Genomic DNA, 22,045 nt, shown 5'->3' with positions numbered 1-22,045 from the left:
TAAACATCACCCCTTGTGATAGCTTTGGGCAGTGACAGGTACTCTTTAGTCTATTAACCCCTGATCCTTCCTCTGCCCTCCAAGGCAACTGATCAAACAGAGATCAGTTGTTTTCCTGGCCATACCTGCCATGGAACACAGCACTGAAACCAGAAGTGAAGAAATTCTCATCACTTATGCTTCATTCGTCACAGAGGAGATCAGGGAATTGATGTTCCTCCATATCCTCTGTGGGCTGCTGACATGGCTGCTTACATTGGTCACAGGCTCCCCAGGGAAACAGAAGAGCCTGGGAATGGCTGCAGAAGAAGCGGCCTCCAAACAAAGCTGTTTTTTTTTTTTTTTTTCTCTGATAGCAGTAGTTTACATCACACAGATTGTTGTATTTCATACAGATTTCATACACATTACTCACTAAGGGCCGGTTCACACCACATGCAGATCAGTGCATTTTTTTATTGCATCAGAAACGCATGGATAGTAGGTTATATGGTTTCCAATGGCATAGTTCACACCAGTGCGGTCAGTTCCAGTGCTTTCCAGTTCCAGAAAAAAAAGTAGAACATGCTGCATTTTCTCTGCACTGAACTGTCTTTGAACGCGGTAAAACACATAAAAAATGCACTGGAATGCACCTAATTGCACCAGAATGCACATGTCCCCTTTTAAGGTGAAGAAAAAAATAGGAAAAAAATGCACTGGAAAGCATCAAAAGCACACCGGAAACGCATCAAAAAAGCACCAAAAACATGTATGCGGAATTGCATCTGGACTGTGTTTCTATGGTGTGAACTGGCCCTAAAGGTGATTAAAATATACAGTGGGTATAGAAAAGAATCACCCACCATTAAAATAATCATATTGTGTTGCTTTGCAGCCTGAATAGAAGATAGACCGTTTTTTGTTTTATCCAGCTGTATTTACTAGTGGACTTTATAACATCCAAGAGAAAGATATAACACCAACATGTAGAATAAAATCAAAAAAATCAAAAACAGAATCAATGAGTTGGATAAAGGTTCACCCCCCTTACTGTATATCAGTATTTTGTTGACCCACCTTTTGTTTTAATTACAGCCTGTTGGGATATATTTCTACTAACATTGTACATCTAGACTTTGCAATATTTGCCCTCTCTTCTTTGCAGAACTGCTCAAGTTGTGATGGTGATTGCTTGTGGACTGCAGTCTTTAAGTGATTCCACAGATTTTCAATGTGGTTTAGGTCTACATTCACATCTTTGTGGTTGCGGTTGATGCCTTTTTCAGGCACGTTTTTAATTTTTAATCATGCATTTTGCATGCAGTTTTCATGCATTTTAATTTTTTTTCCCTTTAAAAACTCTGTATATAGCTGGCTGCTAAGAAACGGCCAGGGATGATGCCCACTGCGTCCTTAACAGCCGATGAGCCATCAGCTGTCAGCGGGTTTCCCTCTGACAACTGAAAAAAAAAAAAGAATTGCCGGCTAAACAATTTGCGAAAAAAACTGTGTGGGATGCCCCCAGATCCATACCAGGTGCTTTGCAGCACTTGTCAGGATAGAAGTGTACTACCCTCCTAGGTAGGTGTTAGTGAGAGAGTAAATTTTTTGGCTCTGTCTACTTACTAGAGGGGCTGCAGGCTAATCTATATTGCTCTTTGCTTACCAGAGAGCAGGATCTGTTAGTAAGGTCTGCTCATTGTGCTCAGTATGTGATTCAATGTGTCTAGAGAGTGTTTCACACTGGTCCAATAGGGAGGTATGTTGGACAGCGGGGAGGAAACCTGACAAATGAATGCATAGGCTTTGATACAGTGCTGGCGATTGGTTGTGGCAAGTCGCCTTGGTGCATTCTGGGATACTGTATAAAAGCCACGAGCACATGTGCTGTGGGATCTTTGGCTGGAGAGCAGAGTCCCAGAGGGAAGGGGGCGGCTGCCTCCTCCTCTGTAGCAGTGGCACATAGTCGCAGGAGGTCATCCTGAGGGCCAGAGGAACAGAGCTGAACCCAGAGGTCCGGGAGAGCTGACTGGAAGGGAGACACTGGAGACCCTAGAAAAACAGTATCGTGAGTACAGGGGCTTGTGTCAAGGGGCCTGACCTGAGGGGGGTCACCCCAGGAGTAGGATTCATCAAGTAGAGTAGTTTATCAAGTCGTCTTAAGAAAGAGACTCAAAACTAAATTAATCTCAGTGGCAGGGTGAATCAACAGCCTGGCTGTATCTAAAGATAGAGGTCCTCCAACATTGTTAATAGTTAATTCGGAGTATCCCACTATTCCCTTCTCCTGTCCCTGATTTATAATAAAACACAAAAACAACCACATACCCCTGGACTGGTTACTGGAGCGAGCCGAGAAGGAGTAGAGAGAGAGACTGTGCATATCAAGGTTGCTAGTGGTAACTCAGGGGGACCCGAAAATGTGAAATCTGGCAGTCCTCAAGGGGGCAGTGCTACAGAAGGAGAAATGGATAGGGCAAAATACCATAACATTCTTGAGGAAAATCTGCTGCCCTCTGCCAAAAAGTTGTCAATGGGAAAAAGGCTTACTATGCAATATGACAACTACCCAAAGCACACAGCAAAAATGACCACACAGTGGTTGAAGGAGAAAAAGTTTAATGTCATTGCATGGCTTAGACCTGACCTGAACCAAGCTGGATGAACCAAAAACTGTATCGGTCTTCATTTCAGGCTGCAAAGCAACAAAATGTAATTATTAAGGGGGGGGGGGTGATTATTTTCTGTACCCACTGTAGATCAACAATTTAAATCTGAGAGATAACAGTGAGAAGGAGATAACTGTTGGTTTAAAATCGTTCCCTTGCAAAATCAAGCATAGTCTAGTTCCTCTTTTCAGAAAGAGAACAGGACATAGCAAGCTATCAACAGGCTAGTAGTGCAAAAGGAAGAAGATGACTTAAAAGCAAGTATGGAACATTACAGAGAGAGAGAACACATGAGGGTACATACGTAACTCATCACTGCACACCAATGTAATACCTGCCTTACTTGTGTCGGCCTGCTGACTGTACCATACAAACAACAAAGAAGGAAACACGCTGTACAAGTTTCCAGTACAGCAGAAACCTGTGTGTGTACCTCCTATCTACCTACTAGCAATGCCTGACCTTGCTTGTTGCTTGAACTGGTGAGTATTCTATGTGGGAAAGTTTTGCATGTCTTTAGCATTTATGATTTTCATTACAAATTGGGACCAGTTTATTGCAGGGTCAAAAAGTGCTTGTGGCATATTGCTAAATACTATAGATTTGTAAGTGGTATTGATACCAATATTGTAGCCAGAAATTGTATAAATCCGTTAGACTATAAAAATATAATCCGATGGTCTGGAATTATACATGGGCATTGACATTTAGGTATACACAGCTAGTGGACTGGAACGCAAACAGTTGTCAGGGACTGTACGAATCTAGGCACTGGATTTAGATTATGCACAATCTGTAGGCTGTATTTATACCCAAACTATGGATTGGAAAAGGCTACAAACAACGTAATGGAAATGTGCACAGATAATAAAATGTAATTAATCGCAATCAATGGATTGGAAACACTCACAGATAATGGACTGAAAATACAGACCAGTTAACGGAGGTAAACAGGATATTAGCACTGGAAGAAACTGTACATAACTAGTGGGCTGAACACAGGCAAACTGGGATTGTTGGAAATGTACCATAAGAGATCACAAGCGATGGACTGGAAGTGCGAACAGACAATACTGTGGAGCTGTGCTTGAAAAATGGACTGGCAGCATTTTGGTATTATACACAAGCAATGGACAGGGAATACATCCAAATTACCGAATTATCCGAATCATACACAGGTAGAGCATGGGTAATGTAACAATTCATGGACTTGTACATTAGTAATAAATTGGACTTGTATACCAGTAGTCCAGAATTGTGTACAAGCCATGGCATAAAGCTGTATACAGGGAAGTCAATTGTTCAGTAAATTACAATTTGAGGTCACCAGCAGGATGCAACTGTATAAATTCAAAGCAGTATAAAAGTACAAAGCATACTTGCCAACTGTCCCTTTTTTCCTGGGACAGTCCCTGCAAATAGGAGCCTGTCCCAGGTAATTTATATTGTCCCTGGAAGCGCCTGTTAATCGGGCTGCCCATAAATGTTACGCAGAAGTAATGCAGCTGAATGGGAGACTTATTCCAACTCTGCTACTGTGGCCTTAAATTTGAAATTCCCTTTTTAATTTCCTGTAATTCTCTCTATATTGAGTAGACTCTATAATCTGATAAGTAGGCGGGATTAATTATGCAGAGTGGGCAGAGCTTCAGGGAAGAGGGTGTGGTAATTGATAGCTGTGCTGCAAAGTGTCCCTGGACATTTTTTTTAAATGTTGGCAACTATGACAAAGCTGAAGCCAACCTAGAAATCATTGAGATATACTGAATATAATTAAATATAGGCTAACAATAGAGCACATGCACAGCTAGAGAATGTCTGGAATAGCATTACGTTTTGTATTTATTAATACATGCATAGTCATCATACCGATATGTAGGCAGTTGGAGTATAGCAATACAATAGTGCGGTTATGGCTGAAATAGTAGACTGGTATTATTGCAAAAATTGTTGAAGCAGGTAGTGATGTAATTTCTGTAAAGGATATACATCAAGCATGCCACAACGTTTTAAGTAATGGCAGCCTATTTTATCATTTGCTTGTATCAGTGTATCTAATGGAATGCACGGCTCCAAATTTTAGAAGCATGTTTCTAAAGACATTCACATGGGAGGATTTTATTTATAAAGCACCTTTGCTGGTCAGATTTGCCTGCACAACTGTGGGGTCGCAATGTGAGTGAATATTTGTTGTTTTCTAGAGAACAGTACTAAACTTATGATTGATCCTGTATTAATTTTTATCTGCCAGAGCTAATTTTCCATTTTTAGCACAAATTTAAAAAAATCATTTTTGGGTTAAAGATGACATAGAACCCCCAAACATTATATATTTTCTGAAAGCAGACATCCTACAGAATAAAATAATGGTAGTTCCAATTTTTTTATGTCTCTTGATATTGCCGCAAAGGTCTAGGAAATGCTTGCAAACTTTAGTAAAAAACAAACTAAAGTAAATTGTAGGGCAAACAAAAGCAATAAACTACCCACATTTTTGGTAAAATAAAAAAAACGGGGTTGCACCAAGTAAATCAATACCCAATATGTCAAACCTTAAATTTATGTGCGACCGTGAAATGGCGACAAACTTAAGTACACTATATATTTTTTAGGCAATGCTTCAAAAGCCCCCTATAGGCCATCAGTTTAGCATTACAGAGGAGGTCTTGTGTAGAAATATTGCTCTTGCTTTGGCGTGCCCAGTGATATGTAACGTGTATTGCAATCAATGTTTTCATTGACCCCCGAGGCATGCTTTTTTTTTCATATGTGCATATATGTGGGGGTGGTGCACATAAAATCTCCCCAAAAGATTTTTTTGTGGGGAGATTTTATGTGCTTGGAAGTAACTTTCTTTTTTACACTTTTTTTTTTTTTTTTTTACAAAAAGTCCCCTATGTGATGATTTTTGCTGAGATCCTCTTGTCTTCTGTCACTGCTCAGTCTGGCGCTACCATGCTGCTTGTGACATCATCGAGAGGTTCAGCTGGCACGGCTCCACTTGATGCGGTGCTAGGTCTGCCCCTCTCCTCCTTTCTGAATGAATGGCTATGCGAGCACTGTGCACGTCATTCGCCTAGGCAAGTAAGGAGTACTTCATAGTGCCAAGCCTTTGATTTAAAACGGAGTTCCGCCTTCCCCTCCAAAAATGAAAAGTCAGCAGCTACACATACTGTAGCTGCTGACTTTTAATATTAGGACACTTACCTGTCCTGGAGTCCAGCGATGTCGGCACGTACCTGTCCTGGAGTCCAGCGATGTCGGGTGCTGCCGCCGCCATTGCTAGTAAGGGAAACCAGGGAAACCACCTGTCAAAAATGGGTACCCGTTCCCCCCTCTCCCCTGAAAGGTGCCAAATGTGGCACCTGAGGGGGGGAGGAAGCAAAATAGCGAAAGTTCCTTTTTTGGGTGGAACTCCGCTTTAATGAGTGTTGGTTTAGACTTGACCTATAATACAGTAAAGCTTAATCACTGCAGCATTATAAAGCTAGCTTTAGCAAGGAGCAGTGTCCACATATGCAAATACAGGAACCCCCATCACCACATAATGTAATTACACAATGTATATAAAAGAGAATTGCTTATATTTGGGCTCATGAAAGAACCTTAATATTCCATTAAAAAACTATACAGCTATGAAGCTTTATAACTATGGAGCTACATAAGGTTCCATATACACTATGACCTGAAAAATTGCCAGGAAAACACTGGATTATCTAGAGCCTGGGAATTCATCTATGTAAGGGGGGGGGGGGGGTAGTCATAAAGGCCTATTCCCCAGTCCTCTTCCTGTTTTTTTCTGCTCCCAAATTGCTCCAAAAAAAAAGTCAAAAAGTTTTTTTATCTGCTCCTAGAAGCTGAAGCTAGACTAAAATAGTGTGCATGGACACATAGGATAGGAACACAATTTACTTCCTGGAGCTCTCCTTTGGTTCAGGAATGTAGTAAATCCGGACAAGAACTACCAGAGGGATATTCCTGTAGCAGAGGTGTGTAAATCAGAAGATTGGCAAAACAAAAATACAAAGCCCTTGGCAGGTAGAACATTGCGGGGATGAGCATTCCTGCTTATGATTCTAAAAGTGTGATTTACACACATTTCTGCGTGTCAATATACTATATTCATGTATATACGCTTAGGCCCCTTTCACACGGGCGCACCGCCCGATGGAGTCCATTCTGCTCAGCGGGGGATCGATCCGCCGATCCCCCCTGAACAGGCGGATGACAGCTCTGTCTACGCTCTGTGTGCAGAGACGGGGCTGTCAGATCCCCTCTGTCCTCTATGGGGAGATCGGATAAGAACATACCGCCTGCCCGTTCTCATCCGATCCCATCCGATCCGGTCCTCCAGACTGATGGAAAATAGGGTTTCCATCCGTCTGGATTTCACGGACAGAATCGGAATCGGATAGCAGCGGGTGTCAGCGGAGATGTCTCCGCTGCCCCCTGTTGCCCCATAGGGATGCATGGAGTATCCGATCAGGACCGCCTAAAAAACTGACAGGCGGGTTGGATTTGATCGCCCGTGTGAAAGGGGCCTTACTTTATTGCTAAAGTTTAGCTGGGAGTAGTAAGATGTCTGCATGGGTGTTCTATCAGATTAACACTCCACAAAGTGTTTGGGATGCATAGCTCCATGGAACGCATGCTGAAACGCATAGCGCATGCGTAGCAAGTATTTTGTGGTCGAACGTCACTTCCGTTACACAATCTGACGGGTAGCTGTAATCTGATAAAACCACCTTTATTTATGTTCCAGAGATACAGTTAGAATGAGAGAAAATCTCTCCAAAAGGAAAAGGGATTCCCTTGCCCTATATTGCTGTTCTGGTGACAACTGTAAAATGTTATATTTCCAATCACTTTCTGTCCCAGTGACTATGATCGTCATGGCAAGTAGTGTAAATTTCCGCATTGGGGACACAATCTTTTTAAAACAAACAGCATGTTGTTCAGCAGGTTAGATGAGGTTATGTTTGCAGAAACTGTGCCTTTTCAGCAGACAGCATTATATATTTGTTGGCAGAAAACTGAAGCTTTACAGTTCAGTAAAAACATGAAACTCTTCACTACAATATTTGATGATAACTTCGAAAAATTCCAGCATGTGTGAAAGATTGTTGGTATATGACCAGTACAGGAGGAGGAAGCAGGATCCCTGTAGTTTACCCCTTCCCTTGGTTTCTAAGGGTCCCCTTCTCCTATCCACCTACATATTCATGCAGATACAGGTGGTCCCCGGGTTACAATTAAGATAGGGTCTGTAAGTTTGTTCTTAACCTTCCTGGCGGTATGATCATGTCAGGTATGTACCAAAAGCAGTACAATTTTTTGCATGGAAATTTGGCACTGTGTATTATAGGCCTACAATTCTTAGTAATTACTGACTTAAATCTGACCAAAACAAGACTCTAGTAGACATCCCAGATGTGATAAATTTGAAACACAAACGCATGAAATATAATCTAATCAATAATATAATTTTATTATATATATATATATAGATATATATATATATATATATATATATATATATTGTAACAGGAAGTCAGCTAAATCTGGGAATGTAGTCACAGGAAGGAGATACATTTCCACCTGATTTAGAAAGTCCATTAATTAATTTAGGGTGTTGGCTACAGAGCTAGCCAGCAGGAAGTTGAAAGGCCTTCACCTGTTCAGAATGAGGGAGTGAAGGCTCTATAATTTGTTCAGAGAAATTCCTATTGTTTGCTGCCTCCTGTCGCCGTGTGGGCTGGGAGAGGAAGGCAGACAAACGGCTGCCTCCAGAAGCTGTGTCCTGAAGCCATGTGGGCTGGGAGCAGGAGGACAGTCAGCGTGTGCCTCCCGACAGGATGTGTGGGCCTGGGAGAAGACCCCCCGGAGTGATGTGTGCCCGGGACGGTAACCAAGGGTGAATACGTCTCAAAGGTGAGAAGACGAACTGTTGATGTGAAAGAAACAAAGGACTGTGTTGCCCTGTGAAGCTATTATAAAAGGACTATTGAGTGTCCATTGTAGGACAAGGAAGTCTGCCCGACGGTAGGTTGGAGACAGACACTTAGGCAGGTTCCAGTTGTGAGAAGGTAGCCGCCCACAGAGGCAAGGATTTATTTTCTGTTTTATTTTATTTTGGATGTTTTGCTGCATACAGCCTGGTGAAGAAAACACCATTTAATAAACCACACTGTTTGTTTGCAAGCACTTGTCGGCTACCTCTCTGGGAAAACGCACCCCCCAAGGGGTCATCCACACCCGCCACCGAGCTAATCCCTTACAATATATATATATATATATATATATATATATATATATACATACATATATATATATATATATATATATATATATATATATATATATATATATATTGTATAATAAAATTATATTATTGATTAGATTATAATTCATGTGTCATATAATATATATATATATATATGTGTGTGTGTGTGTGTGTGTGTGTGTGTGTATATATATATATATATATATATATATATATGTGTGTGTGTGTGTGTGTGTGTGTATATATATATATATATACATAATATAAATGTTATGTGTTTGTGTTTTGTGCAACGTTTGAATTTCTCTCCCAGTTCCGCTCCCATGCAGCATTGCTGCTGCAGGGAACGGAACCAGGAAGTCCTCATACCGACGGAGGAGCGGCGGGGATCTTGGCTGGCGATCACAGCAATGGGAGATCATCGCTGGATCGCCAGGAGAAGGTAAGGGACAGCGCTGCACGCTCTGCACATCTACCCCGAGCGTGACTCGGGGATACCGATAGTAGCATGAAAAATCAACCCCGAGTCACGCTCGGGGATGCCGCTAAGGGGGTTAAGTCGGATTTGTTTGTAAGTCGGAACAGGTACTGTATATTTTTTAAGTGTAGCTCCAGCCAAAATAATATTTTTTATGCTTTTTAGATAGCACAGGGAAGGGTTAACACCCCTGTACCATTTGTTTTGTTGTCTCTACGCTGTTCAGAAGATTTTACCTCACTTTTTGTCCCAAATATTTTGAAATATTTGGGTTGTTGTAGAAACAAGGATTGGTGATAAAGCTTCAGTGGAGACACCTTTTTCCCATGAGAACTCTTACAGGAATGAATTTCCCTTCCTAGGGGGAGATTTCTCCTCACTTCCTGTTGTCTCCCTCCGTTTGTAAGAGTCATTTGTAAGTCGGATGTTTGTAACCCAGGGACTGCCTGTAGGTGGATTGGTTATTAAGAGCCCTTTCACACCGAGGCACATTTCAAGCATTTTGGTGCTAAACAAAGTGCCTGAAAAGCTCACGAAAACCTATTTCCATTAAAATCAATTAATGTTTCCACACTGGGCAGTGCAATGACGGGGCGGTGAAAAAAAATATCCTGCAAGCAGCATCTTTGGAGCATGTTTGGAGCGCTAAAAAAAGCGCCTCAAAAACGTTACATTGAACTGAATGGGAAGCGCCTCAAAAGCATCTGAAAAGCACTTCAAAAGCGCCTAAAAATGGTTCTTAACCACTTAAGCCCCGGAAGATTTTACCCCCCTTCCTGACCAGGGCCTATTTTGCGATTCGGCACTACGTGAATTTAACGGACAATTGCGCGGTCATGCGACGCTGTAAACGAATTTGACGTCCTCTTTTTCCCAAAAACAGAGCTTTCTTTTGGTGGTATTTGATCACCTGTGCGATTTTTTTTGATCATGCACTATAAACAAAAAAAGAGCGTCAATTTTGCAAAAATAACAATATTTTTCACATTTTTTTAATATGAAATTCCCCCCCCCCCCAAAAAAAAATGTAAAAATCATAATTTTTTAACATTTTCGGCCAATTTGTTTTATGCTACATATGTTTGGTAAAAAAAATCGCAAAAAGCGTATTTTGATTGGTTTGCGCAAAAGTTATCGCGTTTACTAACAAAGCGAAAGATTTTTGTCATTTTTGTTGGGTTTTTTTAACGCGCAATGGCGGCGATCTGCAATTTTTTTTGCGGGACTGCGACATTGTGGCGGACAAATCGGACCCTTGACTGACATTTTTGGGGTTACCAGTGACATTTCTACATTAATCAGTGCTATACATATGCACTGTTACTGTAAAATTACACTGGCAGTGAAGGGGTTAACTTTTTTGAGAGGGAGGGGTGGTGTGTGTCCCTAGGGGCGTGATTTTAACTGTGATTGGCTGTGGCTTGAGGTGTAGGAACAGTGATCAAGGGCCACTGACAGCCCCCCCAGCAATCCTTCTCTATCTTCCACCTGACTGACCCTGCTGGAATGACCCAAGCATATTTAAGAGATGCCTGCCCCCCTGCAAGCCCACTTGCTGGGGATTGGCCGGGGCCCTCCTCAATACTCCAAGCAGCTACTCCTAAATTCCACCCTTCTGCATCTAGAAACTTCTCCAATGTTCCAGAAAGCAGGGAGAGTTACCAGAGGTGCTGCCTGATGAGTCATCCAGCCTCCCTGAGTCACTTATCCCTGACCCATAGTTACCCCAGGCCTGGCTAAGTTACCCAAACTAACAACTATGTACACTTAATCTAGCACACTAGCTAGAGAGTGCTACACTTTTTAGAGCGCAGCTTTCAACTGCTCCCAGTATTCCTCTCTGGATAGATTTACACAGTCATACAAGCTTTGTCTGCTATTTTCGAGCTGCTGAGAAATGTACAAATCATATTTGTTTTTTGTTTTTTTTTGAATGGCAAGGCTAGCAGGATATAACGAGAGTGTGACAGACAGCATAGACAGGTGTGGCAACATTGGTAACTGAACCTTTACTGTACTTTTTATCTTGAATTCTTGAAAATTAGCAGTGCATTTCCTGGTAGTAAAGGTGCTCAAGCACTCTTGTGGTCCTACAGCCTCATAGTTGTACATATGCAGGGTAAGATCATCTAAGGTAGTGTGAGAAACAGTGAAGAACATAGGAAGGTCAGCTGCTCGGAGACCTCAGGTAGTATTGGTGATTATTGTATGGGGGGATGGGTGCGCTGATAGTGTGTTGAAGCTGCTCCCGGTATTCAGTGCTTTTGAATATAAGTGAATGTATATGTGGTATGGGGTGCGCTAAACAACAAATAAATAATGAATATATAACATATATCAATCTGTGAAACCAAATATTTATACAAATCAATTAAAGGTGAATATATAACATATATCAATCTGTGAAGCCAATTAATGATGCAAATCAAATGGTGCATAAACATAAAAGTTCATGAATGTCCATAAATAATATGTGCAGGTGAGTAGAACTGTATTCTATCCAAATGATACGTGTATCCACCACCGAGTGAAATTCGTCCTTACCAAACGGAAATAAATAAGGTGCAAATATATTTTCTTGTGCTGAAAAATATCCAATCTCCTTGTGAACAAACACCACATGTAAATCACCAAGAATTAGCCTCTTACCAGATGGTAATAGGTATACACTTATTCAGTGAAACCACTGCCTTGCTTCCTCTTTAAAATCCTGAAGTGGAATGTAGTAGCCGCTCTACCTTTCTTTCTCCACTAGATGGCAACGAGTAACGCTTGTACCAGCAAGAAACACAGCTTCCTCCTTCCTCACAAGCTCACAGAACCACCGTGTATTAAAGGAAAAAGGAGGACTAATAGTGTATTACCCTTGAGATTTATTCAAAACAGTTGATATTGCACTTACAATTAGATGTCTTGTATTCAGCATAAAACATAGGCATACGAATTCCTGCAAAGGCTTGCGGCTGGCTGCAGCACGGACCGCAAGTTGTGTGTGACGTCTGCGCCTCCTAATCTGACCGGTTTCTTCCAATAGGACTTCTACTGAGACAGGAGTATTGGTGATTAGTCATCTGCCCCCTTTTTGTGGGCACAGCTTCCAGAGTTCAGTTCCCTTTTAAATGTAGTACCTACAACAACCTCAGAATCAATCCTGTAATGTGCCTGCAAGTCTGACATCCTATGAAAATGCTAATTAATAGATTATCAAACAGAAAAATTGTGATGCTGGGATATATTATACAAGTACAAGAGCATAAATTTGTTTTTTTATATTGAAATGTGACTATTACAACTCTTTACCAATAACCCAAGAAACTTACAAGCTGTTTATTTTTTTAATGTGTGGGAAATTTCTCACTCTTGTGAACTTTGCTTTAGATAATCCGAAAGTTTTTATTGTCTGTAAATGTTCTGAACTTTGATTAATTAATAGATGCAATCAACTGCCATTTGCTTCTTATGTCAAATAACCAAATGAGTTCAGCTAACTACAGTAAATGGAGTCTGCTATAAATTACTCAAACTTAACTGATGTTGTGTTGACATTGTGCTATTTATTTTTTATGAAAAGTAATGATTAACAAACATTATATAATATTGTAAAAATGTATAAATGTCTAGACAAAATAATTTTTAGTTTTGGATAGAGGTGACACAGTGACAGGAAGTGATGGGAAATATTTATATTCATTTATTAATATTATTATTATCATTATACAGGATTTCGATAAGATTTAGTGCCAACAGTTCTGCAGCGCTTTAACCACTTTACCACCGGAGGATTTTGCTGTCCTACGTCCAGGCCACTTTTTGCGATTCGGCACTGTGCGAATATAACTGACAATTGTGCGGTCATGCAACGCCGTACCCAAACAAAATTTACGTCCTTTTTTTTCCCACAAACAGAGCTTTCTTTTGGCTGTATTTGCTCACCTGTGCGATTTTCATTTTTTGCGATATTAAAAAATGCGACAATTTTGAAAAAATAACAATATTTTTCTACTTTGACAGTTAAAAAATATCCAATATATTTTTGTCATATATTTAGGCCAAAATGTATTTAGCTACATGTCTTTGACAAAAAAATTCTCAATGAGCGTATTTTTAATCGCTTTATGACTGGAAGGTTTTACCCCATTCCTGACCAGGCCATATTTTGCGATTCGGCACTGCGTTATGTTAACGGACAATTGCGCGGTCATGCAACACTGTACCCAAATTAAATTTATGTTCTTTTTTTCCCCATAATAGAGCTTTCTTTTGGTGGTATTTGATCACCTGTGTGATTTTTACTTTTTGCGCTATAAACAAAAAAAGAGGGACAATTTTGAAAAAATAACAATATTTTTCACATTTTTTTATATGAAATTCCCCCCCAAAAAATGTAAAAATCAAATTTTTTTATCATTTTAGGCCAATTTGTTTTCTGCTATATATTTTTGGTAAAAAAAATTGCAATAAGCATATTTTGATTGGTTTGCGCAAAATATATTGCGTTTACTAACTAAGGGAAAGATTTCTGTCATTTTTGGTGTTTTTTTTTTTAACGAGTAATGGCGATCTGCGATTTTTTTTGCGGGACTGTGACATTGCGGCGGACAGATCAGACCCTTGACTGACATTTTTGACACTTTTGGGGGTACCAGTGACATTACTACAATAATCAGTGCTATACATATGCACTGTTACTGTATAAATGACACTGGCAGGGAAGGGGTTAATTTTATTGGAGAGGGAGGGGTTAATGTATGCCTGGTGCTTACTGACGTGTGTGGGGGGAGGTGACTGAGTGACACAGGCACAGATCGCAGGTTCAGCTATGCTGAACCCTGCAATCTGACCCTGCCTGTCACTTAGGAGATCCGCCCGCTTTGTTTACACAAGCGGGCGGATTTCCACACAAGATCCCCGACGATCGGGGAAGAGCAGCGGCGATCGCCGCCGCTCCTCCCCTGGCCCGACTCCCGCTGTAACTGAATACAGCAGGAGCGAGCCTCCGGCGGCGCGCGCGCCGCCCACAAGGGGAGGAGTCCAGCGACGTAGGTCTACGTCGCTGGACGATAATGAGCCACATTACCGCAGTAGCAGCAATGTGATCGGGGGTAAAGTGGTTAAAAAAATTTAAAGCAGACAGTACAGGTACAATACAATTCAATACAAGAGGGATCAGAAAGCCCTGCTTACAATCTAGGAGGGAGGGTCTTGTGATACAAAAGGAAATAACTGTGGAGTATGAATATGGAGAAAGTAAAATAGACAGTTTATTAGTTAGAAGCAGAGTGGGCTTCTCTAAAGGTATAGGTTTTCAGGGATCACCTAAAGGTGGATAGAGTAGGAGATAGGAACAGATTGGGGTAAGGAGTTCCAGAGGCTGGCAGAGGCTCTGGAGAAGTCCTGGAGGCGAGCATGGGAGGAGGTGATGAGGACACTAGAGAGCAGAGAGTTATATGAGCTGACCTTAAAAAGGTTATTTGGATCCTGTGGAGGAAATGCCAACGTGGGTAATTGCCATGGCCTCTTTCCAAACCACCTACACAAGGAGATAGGGAAGTTCCATGCGTCGTCCTCCTCCCCCCTCCTCTGCTATATTTGGAACTTCTTCTTTTTTTGGGGGGGGGGGGTGAGTGGGTACCAAGTTTTCACATGTATCCAGTCCTGCTTTCGCTCAAATCGCCTAGTTGATCCAAGCAGAAGTTCTCAACCCCCCCCCTGCAGCCTTCTAGGACATATCACAGGTCCCGGGAAGGCTACGGGACCATTCACAAAGCGGCTCGTGCATGTGAAGTGAGCAGCCAGCTGTGGAGCCACAAAGAAGTCACAGCTGGCTGCCCACAGTTGGCATGCCAGCGCCAGAGACCTGAAAACCGGTGAAGAACCATCTCGGGTGAGGACAGCTCTGTATCTCTGGACAGATGAGTGTGAGTTTTTGTAGCTGCTGACCTTTAATTTTTGTTCCGAACTGACTGAACAACTGCTTTCTGTATGTACTTAAACTGTAACCGGGCTAGTTAGTTCTATGTACTCTGCAATCATCTGAATTTATTCAGCCCAGAATAAACACGAGCAAAGTGCATACCGGTATGTACACAAACCATAAAGATAATGGATATTTGCTAAAACTGAAACTCAAAAGTGAAAGTAAAAAGGTAAACTGAGATAAAACCAATTAGGATTTTGGACACCAACTTCTAAAGTAGGTAATTGGAGTTGTATGTATTCCAATGCTGAACCAGACATGTAAGCAAGGCCAGAGTTTAATCACTGAAACCTGTAGTTTCCCAGCTTCACCACTTTCAAAAAGGGTTTGCTGTTGTTTTACTGGTTCAAACCTGGTTTTGAATACTGTAATATTGTGTGTATAAAATAAGATAACTTTGCCTGTACCGTTTTATAGACATGTGTCCTAATGCTGCCCTGCGTTTAAGTATGACGTACACTAGTGTCCGATTTAGAAGCAACTCAAATGTAGCATTCAAATCTTGGTCATGTGGTTCTCAGAGTAAAAGAAAAAGTTCACTGCAATAGGCTAGCCACAAGAAACAGAAAAGAGTATTGGCGGAAAAGCCCTTATAGTGAGGTACTTTGAAGAAATAAGAGAACATAAAATTATTTGGCTAAAGATGAAGTGAAAGAATGTGCCCTAAAGCAGAACTTTACCCATAACAACTTGATAAAAAATAATGTCCTTTAGCAAGGAACATACATTCCACAGTAATAATTAAAAATTACTGTTTGCTGTAAATTGCCTCCAGCATTGCTCCTATTTCTTCCTGCTGAAGGCTGCCATTTTGCTGAAGCCCAGAGCCCTTGAGCAGTAGTAAATCATAAAAACTGAACTGAATTTATCGATTTACCAGTTACATTCCTAGAATGCTGGGAACGCTAACTGTCACATTTGATTGTGTCCTCAACCAATCTGTCGAACCAAATCAAATGGTTGGTGTCCTAACTGATCACATGTGCAATTCCATGGCAGTTGCAGATCAAACAGAAGTAGCTTCCTTGACTGTAAAGAATAAGAGGATTTATTCCACGTTAAGGCTGTTAGCAGATCAGCCTCTACAGACTTTGCAGTACCTAAAAGACTCCCTTCCCCTGTTGTGCTCTACCCCTCCTTAGTATATCGTTTTGCATATCCCAGTCTTTAGTCACCCCCCTGATCTTTCCATATTTCTATGTATTCTCTGGTCTTTTTAAAATCTATCCATTTTCTCCATTTATTGGAGAAGCTATTTACTTGTTCTTCATCTCTGCCACACAGGTATTTCATATCATAAATATATTCAACTCTGCCACACCACTCTCTTATGGTAGGGTTTTATGTATCAAGCCATCTTTTTGGAATTGTCCCTTTCGCTGCATTTAGCAGGTTTGGATTTATCAAATTTCTATATTGCTTTAGGGATCTATTTGTTCTATGAAAAAAGGATGTCTAGGGGTCATCCATAATATTCTCACCCGTGATTTTAGCAATATGTTGTGGTATCCTTAACCAATATTCCCGGGTCTTGGGGCATTCCTTCCAGACATGAACCATTGTGCCCAACAACCTACAGCCCCTCTAACACAATTTTGATCTCTCTGGTTGACAATTATGTGCTTTTACCAGTGTTATATACCATCTCTATAGGCAATTCATCTCAATGGTGCTTACAGTACGTTCCAGTACAGTGCAGTATACGGCTCTCAGCACAACATTCACCTCGTGCTCTTCCAAACCTAATCCAATTTCTCTTTCCCAACTTTCTATAAATTGAAGTTTCCGCATGCTCACCAGATCAGTTAACATCTTATATATCTGAGACAAACCATGTCTTATTTTTGTTAATGGATTACAGAGCTTTTCCACTAGGTTCAGCTCTTTTTCTAATCTGATGGGCTGAGGCAAAGATCCTACAAAGTGTTTTAATGGCAAATTAGTGTCCTCCCTCCGCTAGTGTTAAATTCATAAAAAGGCCTAATCTTTCCATCGTGTGTTATATATTTTAACTGCAAACTCCCTAACCAACCACCAAACTATTTTGTACCTTCTAGTGATAGTAACGGAGAGTTGTATTCCCACTTGGCCTGCCTATATAACGCATCCCAAGTCTTACATACATCTCTCGTTGCTTCATGTGTATCCTCGTGTATTTTGCTGGAATCCAAATATTCCTATCCAGTTCTGTTCGACTTAATGTAATTTCCATCTTAACCCATTTTTTTCCTGAGTTTTTTTGGTCCAATCTATTATAGGTGATATCCATGCTGCTGTATAATATCTTTTGATATCAGGTGCCGGTAGCCCCCCTGCATTTTATCTCTACTGAAAGCCACATACTGCACCCTAGGTTGTTTCCCCTGTCATATGAAATTTAACAGCATCATATTTATTGTTTTAAAATATGCTGATGGAATAGCAATTTGTAGCATTTGGAATCTATATAATATTTTAGGTAAAATTATTGTTTTAAACATATTTATTCTGCCTAACCAAGAGATTGGGCGACTCAATATTTTCCTGACGTTTAACTTTATCTCATCTAGCAAAGGTATGTAATTGGCTTGGTATAGATGTTTAGATAATGGTGTTATATTTATCTCTAGATATTTTAATTTTGATTTTGCCCAAGTAAATGGGAATTCCCTTTGCAGAGCCTGCGCTTCTTTTTTATTTAATCCAATATTTCGAATTTCTGATTTTATTGGGTTTATCTTAAAATTTGAAAGTTCCCCGTATCTCTTCAGTTCTTTGATGACATTTGGGAGAGGTATTATAAGATGACTGATATAAAACAAAACATCATCTGCATATGCTGCAATTTTGTGTTCTTCCGGTCCAATCATCACACCCCTTATGTCTACATTATTCCTTATAGTTGTCAATAAAGGTTCTAGTGACAGAACGAGCAACAGGGGCGAGAGAGGACATCCCTGTCTCATCTTAAACTGTGATGATAAATTGCCATTTTCTTTTACCGATGCTGATGGATTTCTATATAATGCTCCTATCCACTGGTTCTCTTTGGTCCAATACCTACAGTAAGTCCTCTATTGTTTCGAACATGAATTCCCAATCCACCCTGTCAAATGCTTTCCCAGCATCAATTGACAGCAAAAGAGCCAGAACATCTCGATCTTTAGACTTATGTTATAACAACTGAGTTCCTTTCCCATTATCTTTACCTTCTCTTCCTGGGATAAATCCTGTCTGATCTGCATGGATCCACTCTGCCATCAGATCCATCTATCGAGCTGCTAGTATTTTTGCATATAGTTTTGTATCTGTATTTAACAATGCTATTGGCCTATAACTAGAGCAAAGGGTTGCATCTTTCCCATCTTTAGGTATTACTGTTATATGAGCCTGCAGTGATTCAACCCTTCCCCCCCCCCCTTTTTACCTATCTCATTCATGTATGAGCAAAGTTTCGGGACCAATATTTCCTTAAATCTCCTATAGTAACGGGTAGTGTACCCATTCGGCCCAGGGCTTTTCCCAGTTGGGGAGTTCTTTAATGCTTCCCTTACTTCCTTCTGAAAAATCGGTGTCTCTAGAACTAATAGTTTTTCTGTTTCTATTTTGGGCAGCTTTGAATCTTTTATATATTCTTGCATCTTTTGTTTTCTATATTGTTCTACCTCTTGTGTATCTTTTTGACAGACATCATATAAGGTTTTATAATAGTTTTGAAAAGCTCTAGCTATTTCTGTTGTTGAATATACCATTTCCCCTTTACCGTTCTTTATTTTTTCTATATAATTGATTTTTTTACTTTTTATTAATCCTGCCAGATATTTTCCTGGTTTATTTCTCCATTTATATCTTTACCTAGCAACTCTATTAAAGCATCGTCTGGTCTCTTCCTTCAATAATTCCCTTAATTTATCTCTTTTTAATACTAGGACTTTTTGTACCTCAACATCCAAGTTCCCTTTATGCTTCTGTTCCAGCTCATGTATCTCTGTTATTAATTAGTTTATATGAATAGTTCTTTCTTTTTTTTCCTAGAGCCTATTGAGATAAATATTCCACTAATATATGTTTTATGGGCCTCCCAAATTGTGGCTAGGGACACATCAGGGGTTTCATTTACTAGGAAATATTGGTCCAAACCTTCCTCTACTTTTCTTCCCACTTCCTCATCCTGCAGTAGTTCTTCATTTATTCTTCAAATATTTACCTTTCTGTGGGACCCTGGAAGTTTTATTTCCATAGCAATTGGAGCGTGGTCGAGGGATGCTCATTGTCCCTATTGATGTGCTAATCACTGCTTTTATCAGCCTATGCTCAATCATTATATTATATTATAGTCCAGTCTTGAGTACATCGAGTGCGCGGGGGAATAGAAAGAATAATACCTTTCCCCTGGGTGTTGAATTCTCCATGCATCTACAAATTGCAATCGGAAAAGCTTATTCTTTACTTTCCTGAGCTGAAGTCCTCCCATCTCCCGCACCCTCGATGTACAATCCAGAGATGGATCCATCCAGAAATTAAGATCTCCTGCTAAAAATAGGTTACCTTTTTTAAAGAAAGACAGTTTATCTAATACTTTCTGAATTTTTATTTGGGCAATATATATTTGCTAGGGTGCAGTCCATATCCTGTAGTTGTCCCTTCAGGAAGATGTATTGGCCCTCTGGGTTGACCAATCTTTCCTCCCGGGAGAACCTTACATTCTTGGCTAAACCAAATGCCACCCCCTTTGCTTTCTTGATTGGTGAATCACCATAATACCAAGTCAGATAATATTTTTAATATATTTTCACGCTAGTACGTTGTGCAATATAAGTCTCCTGTAAGAAGACAATTTTAACAGAGTAGCGTCTAAGCTCAGCAAACCACAAATTCTGCGCAACTATATTTTCCCTTTCTCCATGCATATAACCCCTCCTTTTCGGAGTGATGCTCTACCGGCCCTTTCGTAAACTGCCCTCCCTCCCAATCGGGTGAAAGGAATCTGGGCCCAGCTAAGCTGCCAAACCAAAGTCACTCTTCCGTCTTCTTATTTCTCCTTCTCTGCCACCTCGCTCTCCAACCCCCCGCCACTCCAACCCCTCACTCCTCCCCTGATCTGTTCTTTGAAGTTCAGTTTTTCTTTTTTGAGGCTAACCGCCACTCAACAGTGGGGAATACAGACTGCACCTGCCTACAGGCAGAAGTGATAAAACTTGATGGCAGAGCATATGCAAAAGATGCCAGAAATTGTCTGCTACTATTAGTAGTAAGATCTGGCAAAGAAGAGGGAACATTAAAAATATGTGTTTTTTTTTTAATTCTACCTAAAATACACTGGCCCTGACTTTTGACTTTGGCCAAGACCTTTGTCCTTAGCTCTAACCCTGATACTGAAATAGAGAAAACCCTGATCTAGCTTTTTTACCTTGATTTATTCATTTTTATTTATACAAGCTTTTGTTTTTTGTTTTTTTTTTGTTATTTTAGAACTTCTTTTCTCCATTTTTTTTTCAGGATAACTTTTATTGTGATTTTATGATGACCTAAAAAAATAATTGAACCGCTTCAAGTCCCCCCAAAAGCAGGTTTACTGCTACAGGGCAGCACCTACACGCTGGATCACGTATATTTGGGATCCGTCTCTTCCGGATAGGACGTGCACATGCGTGCTGCCAGCGGCTCCCTCCCACTGTGATCACACACAGCGGAAGCCCAGCGGCAGATGCAGCGAATTCAATGTCTGTTGCCACCCCCTGATGATCGAGCAGAGAGGCAGATCGCCGTTCTGTCAGTAGGGAAGGAATGGATCTTGTTTTTATAAAATTTATGTTCAGGGACATACATCCATGCCTTCCCCTAGTAAAAGCAACTCCCACATTTTAGAAAAACACTGGCTAGGCACACATTTAACCCTTTGATCGCCCCTGATGTTAACCCCTTCCCAGCCAGTGTCATTAGTACAGTGATAGTGCATATTTTTTATCACTGTAATAATGTCACTGGTCCCCAAAAAGTGTCAAAAGTGTCAGTGTCCGATTTGTCCACCACAATATCACAGTCCTCCTATAAGTCGCTGATCACCGCCATTACTAGTAAAAAAAAATAAAAATAAACAAAAAATACGCTATAACTTTTGTGCAAACCAATCAATATGCGCTTATTGTGTTTTTTTTGTTTGTTTTTTACCAAAAATATGTTGCAGAATACATAGTGGCCTAAATTTATGAAGAAATTTGATTTTTTTACATTTTTTTTATTGGACATGTTTTATAGCAGAAAATAAAAAATATTGTTTTTTTTTTAACTTGTCGCTCTTTTTTTGTTTATAGCACAAAAAATAAAAACCGCACAGGTGATCAAATACCACCAAAAGAAAGCTTTATTTATGGGGGAAAAGGGCATACATATTATTTGGGTACAGCGTCACATGACAACGCAACTGTCAGTTAAAGTAACGCAGTGCTGTATTGCAAAAAATGGCCTGCTTATGAAGGGGGTTAAATGTTCCAGAGGTCAAGTGGTTAAAAAAAAAAAAACATCATAATGCAAAAGAGGAAGAAGCAAATGGTGTTACACAATGAAGAAAAGTCATCTGTGAGGAGAATCCATCTCTTGCATGACATAGAAAAGAAAAGTTATGGAAAGTTTATTTACAGACAAAATGTATCTTTAATTCTTTTGTAGAGGGCGTA

At 40.3% G+C, this 22,045-nt stretch overlaps 1 protein-coding gene across 5 annotated transcripts in view; it reads left to right on the top strand.

Moving 5' to 3' along the window:
- Positions 1 to 22,045, top strand: part of ARHGAP9 (Rho GTPase activating protein 9) — a 231,938-nt gene that overhangs the window by 51,324 nt on the left and 158,569 nt on the right. Inside the window, exon 1 of one of the 5 annotated variants that reach the window (XM_082244792.1) lies at positions 2,879 to 3,133. The exons of the other annotated variants lie outside the window; for them this stretch is intronic. The gene's annotated coding sequence lies outside the window, so the exon portion shown is untranslated. Of the gene's footprint in view, positions 1 to 2,878; positions 3,134 to 22,045 lie in introns of those variants that run through there. 5 annotated transcript variants of the gene reach the window in all.

The sequence above is a fragment of the Pelophylax lessonae genome (assembly GCF_965119305.1).
Source record: "Pelophylax lessonae genome assembly, chromosome: 2".
Taxonomy (NCBI): domain Eukaryota; kingdom Metazoa; phylum Chordata; class Amphibia; order Anura; family Ranidae; genus Pelophylax; species Pelophylax lessonae.
Note: the sequence above shows the minus strand (reverse complement) of the source record. Positions and strands in the feature narration are given on the sequence as shown.